Genomic DNA, 15933 nt, shown 5'->3' with positions numbered 1-15933 from the left:
GCAGAGCTCCATGGCCATTCTGACATTGCAAAGAGAAGAGGCTGTCTCAGCCATAATCTGGGTGAACCACCTCTACCCGCCCCCACCAATGCTTGTCCAGAGGGCCAGTCGCAGAACCATGGAAAACCTCCATAGCTTTTCTGTTTTGTTTTTTTTTTTTAATTTAAATTTATTTATTTGGCCATGCTGGGTCTTAGTTGCAGCACGTGAGATCTTTAGTTGTGGCTTGTGAACTCTTAGTTGCAGCATGTGGCCCTAGTTCCCTGACTAGGGATCGAACTGTGACCCCACCCCCACCCCCTGCATTGGGAGCATGGAATCTTAGTCATTGGACCACCAGGGCAGTCCCTCCATAACCTTTCGATAGCTCCAGGGAACTGTCTGGAAACTCTGAAAGTGGTTGAGTTTACATTTTGCTACCAGCCTTACATCATTGGCATTGGAATCAGAAATCAGGCTGATTTATATAGAGATGGGGTGTTTCTTGCACCTGAGTCTGTGGACTGTAGCTCACGTATAAATGTGATACTTACAGGAAGTTAAGAAAAATGGAGAGACCTGAGAATCAATGCCTACAAGTAACCTCACGTTGTGTGTGTACAGGTTCAGGGTGGTCTGTGTGTATGGAAACACTCATATCTTGGGGAGAGAAAACCAAGCCGGGGAGATGGTTCTATTATCTAGCCACCCAGCTACTAGGTGATGTCCCGAAGCATGTCTGTTTCCGGTTGTGTGCCGATTTCTTTGCTCTTTTTGTCCCTCTTTCTTCTGACAGATTCTGCAGCTGCTCTTTGTGTCAGGATTCCATTTGTGAATTGGATAAGAAGTCAGACTCCCTTAGGGAAATGCACTGAGTAGGAGTTGAAAGCAGAGTAGGAATGACAAGGAGGTTGGGAAACATTAAATCTTTGTTACAGGAATTCTTGTGTTTCTGTTACCTGGGCTTAGAGAGAAAAGGGCTAGAACATATTTCTTTTGGGAGTCAAATGTTTTGAAACAAGCAAGATTTCAGGGAGCATATCTGCTATATCTATAAACAATGAAATGGGATTTCTTGAAAAATAACTAGACTGAATTTCAAACAGGAAAACTAACAGGTCCTAATTTGTGCCTTTACATAGGTGACCCCTGGGCCCTTCCGGTCACTGTCTGCTCCACCTCAAGGAACTGCTATCCTAACTTCTCATGCCACTGGTCAGTTTGTTTATTTCTGAATGTTTTACGAATGGAATATATAGTTTGGTTCCTTTTATTCAAAATCAGTTTTTGAGGCTCAGTGGTATCAACGTTTTAAGGCAAACCTATTAATCACACTTCAGAATGTTTCAATGGAACCTAAATGTCATATAATGATTTGATAAACACCATCATCCTTTACAAACACATACACACATCTTCCTTAAACATTGGGAAAACCCTTATTTTCTCTTTCTCCTCGACTTGCATTTCCATTTCATTTTCACACTGAATTTTCTCCTAATGTAATACAATTTTATGCTTTAGAATCTTTATTGTTCACCCTATTATACATGTTTGTAATAAAATTATGGGGCTTTCCAGGTGGCTCAGTGATAAAGAATCCACCTGCCAATACAGGAGATGTGGGTTCCATCCCTGGGTAAGGAAGGTCCCCTGGAGAAAAAAATGGCAACCCACTCCCGTATTCTTGCCTGGGAAATCCCATGGACAGAGGATCTTGCTGGGCTATAGTCCATGGGGTCTCAAAAGAGCTGACACACGACTTAGTGACTAAATAGCAACATCAACAAATAAAATTATGCCTACTGATTGAAAATCTTTTTCCTATGACTCTCAGGCTCTTAGGGATAAGAAGTTTATTCTATATTTAGTTATAATTTAAATGAGAATGTAATTGAGCAAAGCAATAGTATACTGCACATTTTGATAAATAATTGTTAATCATAAAAGTCCATTTTGTTGGGGTAGTTTTTTAGTACATGGATTGGCAGAATACTGGCTACCCATCAATGGCCACTCTTAATCTCCAGAACCTATGTGTATGCTAGGTTACATGGTGAAGGGGAGTTAAGGTTTCAGAAGGAATTAAATTTGTAATTGCCTGATTTTGAGATGATCCTGAATTATCCTGGTGGGTCGTGTAATCACAAAGCTTGTTATAAGTGGAAGGGGGGCAGAAGAGAGAGAAACCAGAGAGATGGCAGCCTCAGGACTCTACCCGATAATGCTGGCTTTGCAGATAAATGATTGGGCCGTGAGTCAAAGCACATGAACAGTCCTTAGAAGCTGAAATAGGCAAGGAAACCCATTCTTCCCCTAGAGCTACCAGAAGGAACTCAGTTCTGACGACACCTAGATTTTAATGCTGTGAGACCCGTTTTGGACTTCAGCACAAGATGATAAAGGGGCTTTCCAGATGGCGCTAGTGGTAAAGAACCCGGCTTCCCTGGTGACTCAGACGGTAAAGAGGGAGACCTGGGTTCGATCCCTGGGTTGGGAAGATCCCCTGGAGAAGGGAAAGGCTACCCACTCCAGTATTGTCTGGAGAATCACATGGACAGAGGAGCCTGGTGGGCTACAGTCCATGGGGTCCCAAAGAGCCAGACAGGACTGAAGCGACTTAGCACACATACACTCTAGATGATACAGATGATAAGATGATCAACCTGCCCTGTTTTAAGCCACTAAATTTATGTAAACTTGTTACAGCAGCAATAGGAAGTGAATCCGATAGTTGAAGATGTTGGCTAAATGAGACTGGGTGCAGCATCAATTTCATTGTTATTTCTTTTAATAGGAACTAGAGAACTTTAAAGAAAACTTCAACTATAAACTAGTCTGAGGCATGACTATAGTTGGAATAAAAATTTTGTAGTATGATTTCATGAAATTCTGTAACTGCCTCGATCTGCAAGAAATAATGTAAAACTTCATTTGTGAGTTTTGTCAGAAACATGCTGAAAAAAATGTATTTTCAGAAGAAATTCAGTTGCATAAAAAAAATCACAGCACTTGCAGTTTTCACTATTTGAATGTTTTTCTTTCTAGCTACTGGAATATCCTAGGGTACAACTATTGAGAGCAGCTGGAAAGAATTGCTTATACTTAAAAATAAGGAGAAAAAGCCCCCCCTTTTTTTGCATTCAATATTTCGTACAAAAGCTCTGCTTTGCTCTCCTGAGAACTCTTCTTCAAGACAATATATGCTTTGACAATGGTCTGGGGTATTAGAGGCAGCAGAGATAAGAAATGTTTTAGTCTCACTGTGCCTTTCCACTCCAGGTCTAAATTCAGTGTCTCAACAGGGCTCAAAATTCTTACTTTCTTACAAGAAAACAGTTAACAGAAGTGTGTACAATGCAGGAAAGCCAGGGAGCCCTATGGGACGTGTGTGTGTGTGTGTGTGTGTGTGTGTGTTCCTCTTTGATCTTTAGAGAAGTCTCTTCCATTTGGTACATGGAGGGTTTTTTACTTGGATACCCACTCACACGAGCAGCTACCATCAGCAGTTCCGCAGGGAAGGGAGGAGGCCTGAGAACCAACACTCACAGTAGGGGTGGATGCACCAGCCGGAAACGGACGTGGGTGGGTCCCCTTGGCGTCCATAGCCATTTCTTTTGTAAGCTGCAGACAGTTGATTATATGCTTGTCTGTATGTGTTTTAACACAAAACGGAATGCTCCTTGTCATATGCCCTGACCCTCCCCTCTTCAGTAGATTCTATCAGCAAGTCCTCTCGTCTTTCGCCTTCACCACCTCCACCCATACTTGCCATTGCTTCCACAAAACCCACGCTAATCGGGCTCCCGCCACATACTGCCTGGACCCATGAAGTGGCCTCCAAGGTGACCAACTTACATCACTCTCCAGTCCTCTACTCTGACTTACTTCCTTTTAAAATAGCACCTGTATCTGAGGTTATATTACATACATATTGGTTTACGGTTTGTTTCTTTAGTGGGACATAAGCTTCCGATCCCTGGGTTGGGAAGATCCCCTGGAGGAGGGCATGGCAACCCACTCCAGTATTCTTGCCTGGAGAATCCCATCCACAGGGGGGCCTGGTGGGCTACAGACCATAGGGTCACACAGAGTCAGACCCGACTGAAGCGGCTTAGCACGCATGCTTCAAGCTTCGTGAGAGCTGCTAATTGTGTTTCTAGAGTCTCTAGTAATGCCAGCACAAAGCATGCAGGTAATCAACAGGAAATTGAGCTAAAAGTAACTGAATCATAACCATTGATTTCACTGATATGTTTGAGGTTAGTCCTACTGTCTTAATTTGTGTGCCCTTAACTGAGCTAATTGATATATATATATTTTTCATTTTCCCCTTCTGTAAGTTTGTAAGTAGTAAGAGGTAAGTTCACCTTACCTCTAATCTTCTAATACTTACCCATTAGTATTTAACATTGCTTAAAATGAATAATCATCTATAAATAATCTAGAATGAATAAACTTTTTCTGGAATTATCTTTATCCTCAGGCCTCCTCACTCCCACCAAAAATGAAAGAACTTTATTGCCCTTTTTAGTTCTCCTACTTCCAATCTCCCCTGCCTCCATGGATTTCAACACTGTATGGACATTTTATTTAAAACTTTTACTTATTTAATACTATTTTTTTTTTCTTCTTTTCTTTTTCTGGCCTTGTTGCAAGGCATGTGGGATCTTAGTTCTCCAATTCAGTTCAGCTCAGTTCAGTCGCTCAGTCGTGTCCGACTCTTTTCGACCCCATGAATTGCCAGGCCTCCCTGTCCATCTGATAGATAGAGTGCCTGATGAACTATGGACGGAGGTTTGTGACATTGTACAGGAGACAGGGATCAAGAACATCCCCATGGAAAAGAACTGCAAAAAAGCAAAATGGCTGTCTGGGGAGGCCTTACAAATAGCTGTGAAAAGAAGAGAAGCAAAAAGCAAAGGAGAAAAGGAAAGATATAAGCATCTGAATGCAGAGTTCCAAAGAATAGCAAGAAGAGATAAGAAAGCCTTCCTCAGTGATCAGTGCAAAGAAATAGAGGAAAACAACAGAATGGGAAAGACTAGACATCTCTTCAAGAAAATTAGAGATACCAAGGGAACATTTCATGCAAAGACGGGCTCGATAAAGGACAGAAATGGTATGGACCTAACAGAAGCAGAAGATATTAATAAGAGGTGGCAGGAATACACAGAAGAGCTGTACATAGTTCCCCAACCGGGGATCAAATCCTTACGGAGTCCTAATCACTGGACTGCCGGAGAATTCCCAGTTATTTAATACTTTTTAAATGTAACAGTACATTTTACTTCTGTGTTTGATTTGTTTCTTTATAAATCTCACCTATTTCTCCTGGAGCCTCCCTCTCCCCACACCCCTAATTTTCATAATTCTTCCCAAAAAGGTCATTGGGTAGCAAACTTTGAGATCTTATACCTGTAAATGTCTTTATGCTAAAGAAGGTGTCAGCACTCTTTTTTTTTTTTAATGGTCCAAATAAGTGTTTTAAGTTTGCATAAGTTTTCAGTTACAACTACTCAACGCTGTCACTTTACGCAAAAGCAGGCCCCGACTGGTTTTGTATATAAACAGTCTTTCTATGCTTTGTCCTTATATGTCTATGTATATAAAGACAACGCATAACTGAATAGGTATGCCCATGTTCCAATAAAATTTTATTAATGAAAACAGGTGGCTGGTCCATTGGCCATTGTCTGCTGACCTCGGTTTTAAAGGATATAGAATCTGGATATAGAATTTTAGGTTCCAAGTTATTTTCCTTTACAAATTGGAGAGAACTGCTCCAGTGTCTCCCGGTGCCACTGCCGCGGTCATGAAGCCTGAGGTCACCCACATTCTTTTTCCTTGCAGAGGACCAGGGTACGCCTCTGTAGACGGTCTTAGGGTTCTCTTTTCATTTTAATGGTTTCCTCATGGATTTGCAACTGCCCCCTTGCTCCCCCAAATTGTCTATTGCAAGCAAGTTTTTGATAAAGCAGAGGTGTTTATTAAACTTATGCAGGGACCATTGGTTAAGACGCCATGCTTCCAAAGCAGGGGGCGTGGGTTTGATCTCTGGTTGGGGAGCTGGTGAGTGGTGTGGCCACAAAAACAAAACAAATTGAAAACAAACAAACAAAAAACCCTACAGCAGTAAGAGATCATCACTTTGAGAAGATTTTAGCAATGTCTCAGAAGGAGAAAATTTGGGCAAGATATTTACAGGATTTGTTGGGTGGGTGGGGGGGTGGTCAGGGCTCATGTGATTTAGGAATTTAGGACAGCTCTTTCAAGACCAGGGAACTGACTGGGACTGGGTGAAGCGCCTAACTAGTTGCTTAAGTTTAGTGGACACACCGACACGCAAAGCCAAAACTGATATGTAAACTGTCTGATAAATGAGCTGTTTGCTCAGGTGTAGACACGATTATCCGGAGAGGAAAATTGTTTGCCCAGACGTACAAACCGTTTGCCCAGACAATTTGGTTGTCAGGAACTTCCTGAGGTAAGCAACAATTATCTGCTGATTTACTGTCTTATCTTTCTGGGCAAGGATTTCCTGGAAAAAATAAATCCTGTTAGAACAGGTGGTCTTAATTCTTGGTCCCAGTAGTTAAGCTACATGGGTACAATGAACCTGTCTCTATTCTTAGTTGTGTCTGATTAATTAAAAATTTATCCTGCTGCGTAGTGAGTAGTTTTTTTTTTTTTTCCAGAGACCCCATGTCTTACTTTAGTTCTGTAAATTTCTAATTAATTATTTCTTTAAATTTTATTTTCTCTTGTTGTTGTTCAGTCTCTGGGCTCTTGTAATCCCTATTATATGGATGCTGGAACTAGATTTATTCCATTATTAAGCCTCTTAATTTTGTCTTTTGAGCAAATTCTGTGGCTCCATTTCCCAAATGATTTGCTCCTTAGCTGTGCCTGTTCTGTTTTTTCTTTTTTACCCGTCATATTAAGTTTTCAGCTCAATAACTATAATTTTAATGCCTCGTAGCTTTTATTGGTTCTGTCTCTTCATTCGCCCACATTGTTTCCTTAAAGCTTTGATATAGTTGTCTTTAAAAAAAAAAACATCCTTCTGTGATCACACTATTTAATCTGCTTGTTTAGTTTTCCTTGTTTCCTCCACATCCTATGATGTGGGCTCTCCCCAGATATTTGATTCTTAATTATGTTCCCTAATATTAAGATTCCTTGTTACAGCATCTGTAACAAATGATGCTTCCCTGGTGGCTCAGATGGTAAAGAATCTGCCTGCAATGTGGGAGACCCGGGTTTGATCCCTGGGTCAGGAAGATCCCCCTGGAGAAGGAAATGGCAACCAACTCCAGTATTCTTGCCTGGAGAAGCCCATGGATAGAGGAGCCTGGTGGGTTAGAGTCCATGGGGTCACAAAGAGTTGGACATGACCAAGCGACTAAAACAGATATATGACAAATTATGCAGACTGGCCAAGCAGTATGGGGACTGCCACTAAGGCTTGTACTTACTGTTGTTAGCAAGGGTGGCAGGGGCTTCTGTGATGTGTCAGGATAAGGTGGTCTTTAAGGCACCCCAGGACACTGCACATTTCTCGCTCCCAGAGTTCCTGTGCCCACTGCCTTGTGGGAAGTGGGGACCACACCACGGCTGCTGGCTCCCACACCCAGGGAGGAGGCCGGATGCTCGGACACCCAGCCAGCTCATCTCACCTTTCTGGTTCTGAGCTGCCCTCTCCTCCTGCTGGATTCCACCCCGTCTCAGTCTGGGGGACCCTCAGGCTTTTTAGCAGAACTCTCCAACCTTCATCCTGGGCTTTACTTTTTCCTCTTCAATCTATTCTTGCCTAAACTTTCTAACTTGAAGAAATTCTTCACAGTTTCTTGTTGATCCAGAGCTTCCTTTTTCTATCATCCCTGTGTATTTATTTGTTTACTTTTCAAGGTCTAATTTCCATGAATTTCACATTGGAAGTATTGACAATCTGCCACAAAACAAGTTCCTTATACCAAATTAAACTTAAAGCCCACCACCCTATCAGGTAGGCAAAAAAAACTCAGTCATGTTGGGGTACCTTAATTATAGAGCAATATATATATTGTCCTGGGGGTCTCATGTACAAAGATAGGTGTCCTGGGAGCTGATCTTTGGTCGGTCCCGGTCCCCTGAGAAGCCCATTCTTCCTTCTGCTACTTCATATGGCTGTGCATAGAGGTCTCATCAATGCTGTGCTCTGCGCCTGGGGTCCCATCTCTCCATGCACGGCATTGGCCTCCCTTATCGAGGTCTGACCCCTTCCGTGGCCATGAGGGGGTGCTTGGTGCTGGGCTGTAAGTTCTCACCTCTGCCCCTGCTCTAGTTTGCTAGTTTGGGGACTCTTAACTTTTTTCCATTCCTTCTACAAAACCACCTCCCCCACCCCAGACACTCTTTTTCCTTCCTTTCCATCCTTGGCATCTAATCTGCAAAAGAGTGATAGGGTTCTAGAAAAGTCTACTTCTATGAAAGGAGACACAGAGGCTTCCCTGGAGTGGGCAAGGGAAAATCCAGAGAATGAAATTTGTTGTTGTTGTTCAGACCCTAAGTCGTATGTGACTCTTTTTCGACCCCATGCACACCAGGCTCTCCTTTGTCTCCTGCTCAAACTCTTGTCCATTGAGTCAGTGATGCCATCCAACCATCTCATCCTGTGTCATCCCCTTTTCCTCCTGCCTTCAATCTTTCTCAGCATCAGGGGCTTTTCCCACGAGTCAGCTCTTTGCATCAGGTGGCCTAAGTATTGGAGCTTCAGCTTCAGCATCAGTCCTTCCAATGAATAGTCAGGGTTGATTTCCTTTAGGATTGACTGGTTTGATCTCTTTGCAGTCCAAAGGACTCTCAAGAGTCTCTTCCAGTGCCACAGTTCAAAAGCATCAGTTCCTCAGTGCTCAGCCTTCTTTATGGTCCAACTTTCACATCTGTATATGACTACTGGAGAAACCTCAGCTTTGACTATATGGACCTTTGTCAGCAAGGTGATGTCTCTGCTTTTTAATATGCCATCTAAGTTTGTCATAGCTTTCCTTCCAAGGAGCAAGCATGGACAGTATGAAGAGAGAATGGTTGCAATCTTATCTGTTTCAGTTACTATTGCCTTGTAACAAACCACAACACTCAGTGGTATAAAACAACCTTTCTATAGTGTTCACAAGTTCTGAGGGTCAGGAATTTGGACAGGAAAAACAGGGATGGCCTGTCTTTGCTGCATGATGTCTAGATGCTCAGCTGAGAAGATTGGAGGCTATAGAAAAGGTAACCTAAGGCCAGGGAACTGTTGTTTAATGGATACAGAATTTCAGTTTTGCAGGATGGAAAAGTTCTGGAAATTGGTTGCATAACTATATAAATATACTTTACTGAACTGTACACTTTGAATGGTTAAAGTGGTAATTTTATGTTTTATATATATATATATATGTATATACACACACACACACACACATATGTGTGTGTGTGTGTGTGCATGTGTGTGCTTAGTTGCTCAGTCATGTCTGATTCTTTGCAAACCCATGGACTGTAGCCCACCAGGCTCCTCTGTTCTTGAGATTCTCCAGGCAATAATACTGGAGCAGATTGCAATTTCCTCCTCAGGGGATCTTCCCAATCCAGGGATGGAACCCATGTCTCTTTGTATCTCCTACATTGGCAGGCAGATTCTTTACCACTGTACCACTTGGGAAGCTCTCTCACACACACACAATTAAATTAAAAATGTTTTTAATGTACTTCATTTCAAAACAAAAGGAGAGTGCTCCATGGTTATTACATCATGTTTAGAAAATCTAGGCATTATGTTTGTTTTTAGATTTACAGCACACAAGGCCCCTGAAAAGTCTCAAGAAAAACCCCAAATTTCTTCCCTGTAAAACCATTTTCCGGAATGAACTGACCAAGGAGAACACAGTTTTAGATGGAAGTGAAGCTATAATCTCAAGAGTCTGCTGCATTTCTACATCCCGATTCTTTCCTAAGTATGAAGAGTCCACCCCAGACACTATTCTTTCTGACATTTATTTGCCGCCTTTTCCTAAACTCAGAGACTGTCTCTGCTTCAGATGTGTCTGGACAGTGACAGATGGGACAGACTCTTCTTCAGTGACCAGATCTGTCTTGACAGCCTTGGGAGCCCCAAGTCAGCGGGCTCTATTTCCTTGGACTCCAAGTATCAGGTTAGGGGGTGGTTCCTCAAAATATTTGAGGATTGCTTGAATACATTTTGTGTGTGAATGGTTTTCAGTTGCTTTCTTTAATAATACTAATGTGGATCAAAACCCAGGGAAACATATTCCAAAGAACTGTTCAAATTCCCTGTGAAATTTTAGTGTGTTTATGGTATTTTGTTGGAATGTTCTATGGACTAGAGAATTTTTACAAGGGAGTTTTTTTTTTTTCCTTTGTAATGAGGTTTATTTACTATACCAGGAATCTGACTTGTGGTACTCTGATACAGACCTTGTACAGCCAAATTGTACATGAAAATTAGTCTTCCTAGATGTCCTTTAAAAAGTAATTATCTCATAATCAGGAAGAATCAGGTGGCGCTAGTGGTAAAGAACCCGCCTGCCAATGACGGAGATCTTTTGTTCGATCCCTGGGTTGGGAAGATCCCCTGGAGGAGGATATGGCAACCCACTCCAGTATTCTTGCCTGGAGAATCCCATGGACAGAGGAGCCCAGCAGGCTACAGCCCATAGGGTTGCACGGAGTCAAACACGACTGAACCGACTTAGCATGCGTGCATCATGAAATCATCTGTATTAAGAAGTTCATTGCTTCCTACCTATTTGACTACCTAACGCTTGTGATTACTGACATCTATTGGGTTTATATTATGCAATAATAGTATATGATCCCATCTACTGTGCTTCTCCTCCCATATCCGTGTTCTGTGTCTCTTTCATAGCTTTGAATCTGCCATGGAACTTGACAACTGCTACAAGTTAGGGCTTGACTTATTGGTTTAATGACTGTCTAGACTTGAGATGGGGAAAATATTAATAATGCAGAGTAAAACTTAAAATTGTCACATCCACGGCCATCACATTATGAATAGCACAAAAATTTGAGGAAATACTCTTCCAGCATTAGAAAATTATCTGATTCAGCAAAGAAGTTGATCGTGCTGATAATCAGGTGGCCCTTTGAGATACATCTTCATTGTTTCACCTGACTGGCGTAGACAAAAATATCAACCAATATTCTTTTCAAAACTACATCATGTTTTAGCTGCAAGCATGGATTGACTAGAGATGTGAGAATTTGGAAAAAGATCAGGGAAAGAGTTCTGAGAATCAGTTGAGTAAATGGAATTCACAGTGAAGAAAACTGTATACTTTATCATTTGTAAATTGTATATTACACATCTTTTTTTTTGCCATCTTATTTCACATTTTTACTTCCTGCTACCATTGACTTTTGTGAGTAGATCTATTTAAAAAAATTTTTTTATTGGAGGACCATCACTCTACAACACTGTGCTGGTCTCTGCCATCCATCAGCATGAATCAGCCACAGGTACACTAGGTCCCCTCCCTCCTGGACCTCCCTCCCATGTCCCACCCCATCCCACCCCTCTAGGTTGTCACAGAGCCCTGGGTTAAACTTCCTGTGTCACACAGCAAATCCCCACTGGCGATCTATTTTACACATGGCATTGTATATGTTTCCAGGCTCCTCTCTCAAGTTGTCCCACCCTTTCCTCCCCCCACTGTGCCCACAAGTCTGTTCCCTATGTCTGCATCTCCATTGCTGCCCTGCAGATAAGTTCATCAGTACCATCTCTTAAAACAAATACATTTTAGAGAGACAGTAAAGTTTAGTATATATATATTTGCATGTTTTTGGAGAGTAGTTGGACATTCACCAACATACAACTAGTTGAGTAGGATCAAAGGGGAAGTAAGGTAAGAAAACAAGAACCAGGGTGACTTCCAGACAGCCCAGCCCGAATCAGTTTGTAGGAGTGTTCTAGAATCCTTGTTCTTAGAAGCCCATACATGAAACCAGACTTTGACTCTAGCTGTGTGAGCAACTGTCCAGCCTGATCAGAGAAGTTAATCTTAACCCTGCTGATTTCTGAACACACCTAGATTGTCCCTCACGGGAAGAACTATGGAAACTAAGAGTCAGATAATTTTGATAGAGCATGTGATTTGGGTCATGGACCCGTCCATGACCCCAGTCAGTCAGAGCTGGTGACATGCTACAAGAGGCCTTTCTGACACTGAGAGTGTGGTGTGTCTTGCTGGCCATGCCCCAGCGTATAGTGGGCTCTCCCCCTCCCAGAGCAGCTAGCCTGTTGGGGATCAGAAAGTAAAGCAAAGCATAAAACAAAAACACATCGAGACGTCAAAAGATGTTCTGGGATTTCCTGGGTCAGATTCTTCTTTATGAACTGAGGTCTTCATTGACATGTTTTATCCATGTAATTATTTCTTTTTCCTTCCCCTTAAAGAAAAAAAGATGGAATGAACAAACTGTGATCACAAGGTTCTGTATGCCCTTCCTTGAAAAATAGCTATCTTGGCAAAGGAAGAATGTGTAATATCTGTGAAATTCCTTAGATGGATTTCTTCTTTGCTCAATAGTTTTGGTGACTGATGGCGAATAAAGCCATTGGAGAAGGGCTGTCCATTAGACCTTGTCAGGTGAGGTCAGAGAGGGTTGACCGGATTTACCAGGGCTCAGGTTACCACCATGGGGGGACACAAAGAGGTCTGACAACTTCCTAATGTGAAAGTGAAAAGTGAAGTCACTCAGTCATGACGGACTTTTTGCAACCCCACGGACTGTAGCCTACCAGGCTCCTCCATCCATGGGATTTTCCAGGCAAGAGTACTGGAGTGGGTTGCCAGTTCCTTCTCCATCCTTATGTGAAGCAGCTCCATAGAATCCTAGGGGAGGCCTTTTACTTGTCTGCCAAAGCTTCTTATTCCATTACCAACAGGAGCCCAGGCCTACTTGGATGTTTCCGAAAAGAGAAACGTATCTCACCAGCAGAGGGCTGAAACCAATGTGGATAATTTGTGAATGTTGCTATCATTGTCTTAGGTGGAGAATTTTTAAAAAGTATAATAATTGTTGGGGCTTCCCTCATAGCTCAGTCGGTAAAGAATCTGCCTGCAATGCAGGAAACCCAGGTTCAATTCCTGGGTCGGGAAGATCCCCTGGAGGAGGGCAGGGCAACCCACACTGCAGTATTCTTGCCTGGAGAATCCCATGGACAGAGGAGCCTGGCGGGCTACAGTCCATGGGGTCGCAAGAGTTGGACAAGACTTAGCAACTAAACAAACAAACCAACGTCATTGACTATTTTTAAATTTTTGGTGTATTGAAACTTTCATCTCATAACCTTTTGCCCTCCTCCCTATCATTTAATTAAAAAATCCTCTGTCTTTATTACAATTACCATGAATAAAGCATATTAATTGAATTTAGTCCTTCTTTATTACTGTAATATTTATTTCATATGTACCTAAGAAATTAAATATACTCCTTTATGACTGACATTAGAAACTCCTAGTTCAAAAAATAATTTTGGCTTATAGTGTTAGTACTAAGAGGATTCTCATCAGTGAAGTGTGTAAAATTGAAGGAGATGTGTCCTTTGGGACAATGTGAGTATACTTAGACCTGATCAAATGAAACATTTTGAGGTTAGAAACCTAGTAATAACCTTTCTCTCTTTTTTTCTAACTGGATCTTCACCCCTCAAAAATAAAAATTAAACCACACATTCGACATCAAAACTTGTGGTGGTTACAACTCAATTTTAAAAATATTAAGCAAAGGATTTAAGTGGACGTTTGTTGTTTATTGTGGGCCGAGTTGTACCCCCACATATTAATCTTCACCATTAATATATTGACGTGCTAACTCCCAGGACCTCAGACTGTGACAGTATTTGGATTTTTAAAGAGGTGATTAAGGTTAAATGAGGTCATAAGGTGCGCCCCAAAGCAATAGACTCGTGTCCTTGTAAGAAGAGAGGACTAGGACCCAGGCCTGCACAGAAGAACGACCACATGCAGGGGGTTGTCTACAAGCCACAGGGAGAGACCCCAGGAAAACCAAACCTGCTGACACCTTGACCTTGGACTTCTAGCCTTCAGAACTGTGACAGATAAAGTTCTATTGTTTGAGCCACCCTGTCTGTGCACTTGGTTATGGTTACGGCTGTCCTAGCAAACTAATACCACATTCTCCAAAAAAGCTATACAAATGGCCAATAAATACACAAAAAGATGGTCAACATCGCCATTCAGTTCAATTCAGTTCAGTTCAGTAGATCAGTCGTGTCTGACTCTTTGCGACCCCATGAATCGCAGCACGCCAGGCCTCCCTGTCCATCACCAACTCCGGGAGTTCACTCAGACTCACAGCCATCGAGTCAGTGATGCCATCCAGCCATCTCATCCTCTGTCGTCCCCTTCTCCTCCTGCCCCCAATCCCTCCCAGCATCAGAGTCTTTTCCAATGAGTGAACTCTTCGCATGAGGTGGCCAAAGTACTGGAGTTTCAGCTTTAGCATCATTCCTTCCAAAGAAATCCCAGGGCTGATCTCCTTCAGAATGGATTGGTTGGATCTCCTTGCAGTCCAAGGGACTCTCAAGAGTCTTCTCCAGCACCACAGTTCAAAAGCATCAATTCTTTGGCGCTCAGCCTTCTTCACAGTCCAACTTTCACATGCATACATGACCACTGGAAAAACCATAGCCTTGACTAAACGGACCTTTGTTGGCAAAGTAATGTCTCTGCTTTTGAATATGCTATCTAGGTTGGTCATAACTTTCCTTTCAAGGAGTAAGCATCTTTTAATTTCATGGCTGCAGTCACCATCTGCAGTGATTTTGGAGCCCCCAAAAATAAAGTCTGACACTGTTTCCCCATCTATTTCCCATGAACTGATGGGACCAGATGCCATGATCTTCGTTTTCTGAATGTTGAGTTTTAAGCCAACTTTTTCACTCTCCTCTTTCACTTTCATCAAGAGGCTTTTTAGTTCGTCTTCACTTTCTGCCATAAGAATGGTGTCATCTGTATATCTGAGGTTATTGATATTTCTCCCGGCAATCTTGATTCCAGCTTGTGCTTCTTGCAGCCCAGCGTTTCTCATGATGTACTCTGCATATAAGTTAAGCAAGCAGGGTGACAATATACAGCCTTGACGTACTCCTTTTCCTATTTGGAACCAGTCTGTTGTTCCATGTCCAGTTCTAACTGTTGCTTCCTGACCTGCATACAGATTTCTCAAGAGGCAGGTCAGGTGGTCTGGTATTTCCATCTCTTTCAGAATTTTCGACAGTTTATTGTGAGCCACACAGTCAAAGGCTTTGGCATAGTCAATAAGTCATTCAGATCAGATCAGATCAGTTGCTCAGTCGTGTCCGACTCTTTCCGACCCCATGAATCGCAGCACGCCAGGCCTCCCTATCCCTCACCAACTCCCGGAGTTCACTCAGACTCACGTCCATCGAGTCAGTGATGCCATCCAGCTGTCTCATCCTCTGTCGTCCCCTTCTCCTCCTGCCCCCAATCCCTCCCAGCATCAGAGTCTTTTCTAATGAGTCAACTCTTTGCATAAGGTGGCCAAAGTACTGGAGTTTCAGCTTTAGCATCATTCCTTCCAAAGAAATCCCAGGGCTGATCTCCTTCAGAATGGACTGGTTGGATCTCCTTGCAGTCCAAGGGACTCTCAAGAGTCTTCTCCAACACCACAGTTCAAAAGCATCAATTCTTTGGTGCTCAGCGTTCTTCACAGTCCAACTCTCACATCCATATATGACCATAGGAAAACCATAGCCTTGACTAGACGAACCTTTGTTGGCAAAGTAATGTCTGTGCTTTTGAATATGCTATCTAGGTTGGTCATAACTTTCCTTCCAAGGAGTAAGCATCTTTTAATTTCATGGCTGCAGTCACCAAACCACAAGAAATCACTTTATATCTA

The 15933-nt window shown here is 42.4% G+C and overlaps 1 long non-coding RNA gene across 1 annotated transcript in view; it reads left to right on the top strand.

Moving 5' to 3' along the window:
• Positions 1-296: 296 nt before the first annotated feature.
• The window catches only part of LOC102410360, a 30735-nt gene continuing 15098 nt past the window's right edge, over positions 297-15933 (top strand). The window contains exon 1 of the long non-coding RNA XR_006543984.1: positions 297-1194. This is a non-coding gene — a long non-coding RNA (uncharacterized LOC102410360). The remainder of the gene's footprint in view (positions 1195-15933) is intronic.

The sequence above is a fragment of the Bubalus bubalis genome, chromosome 13 (assembly GCF_019923935.1).
Source record: "Bubalus bubalis isolate 160015118507 breed Murrah chromosome 13, NDDB_SH_1, whole genome shotgun sequence".
NCBI classification, from domain to species: domain Eukaryota; kingdom Metazoa; phylum Chordata; class Mammalia; order Artiodactyla; family Bovidae; genus Bubalus; species Bubalus bubalis.
Note: the sequence above shows the minus strand (reverse complement) of the source record. Positions and strands in the feature narration are given on the sequence as shown.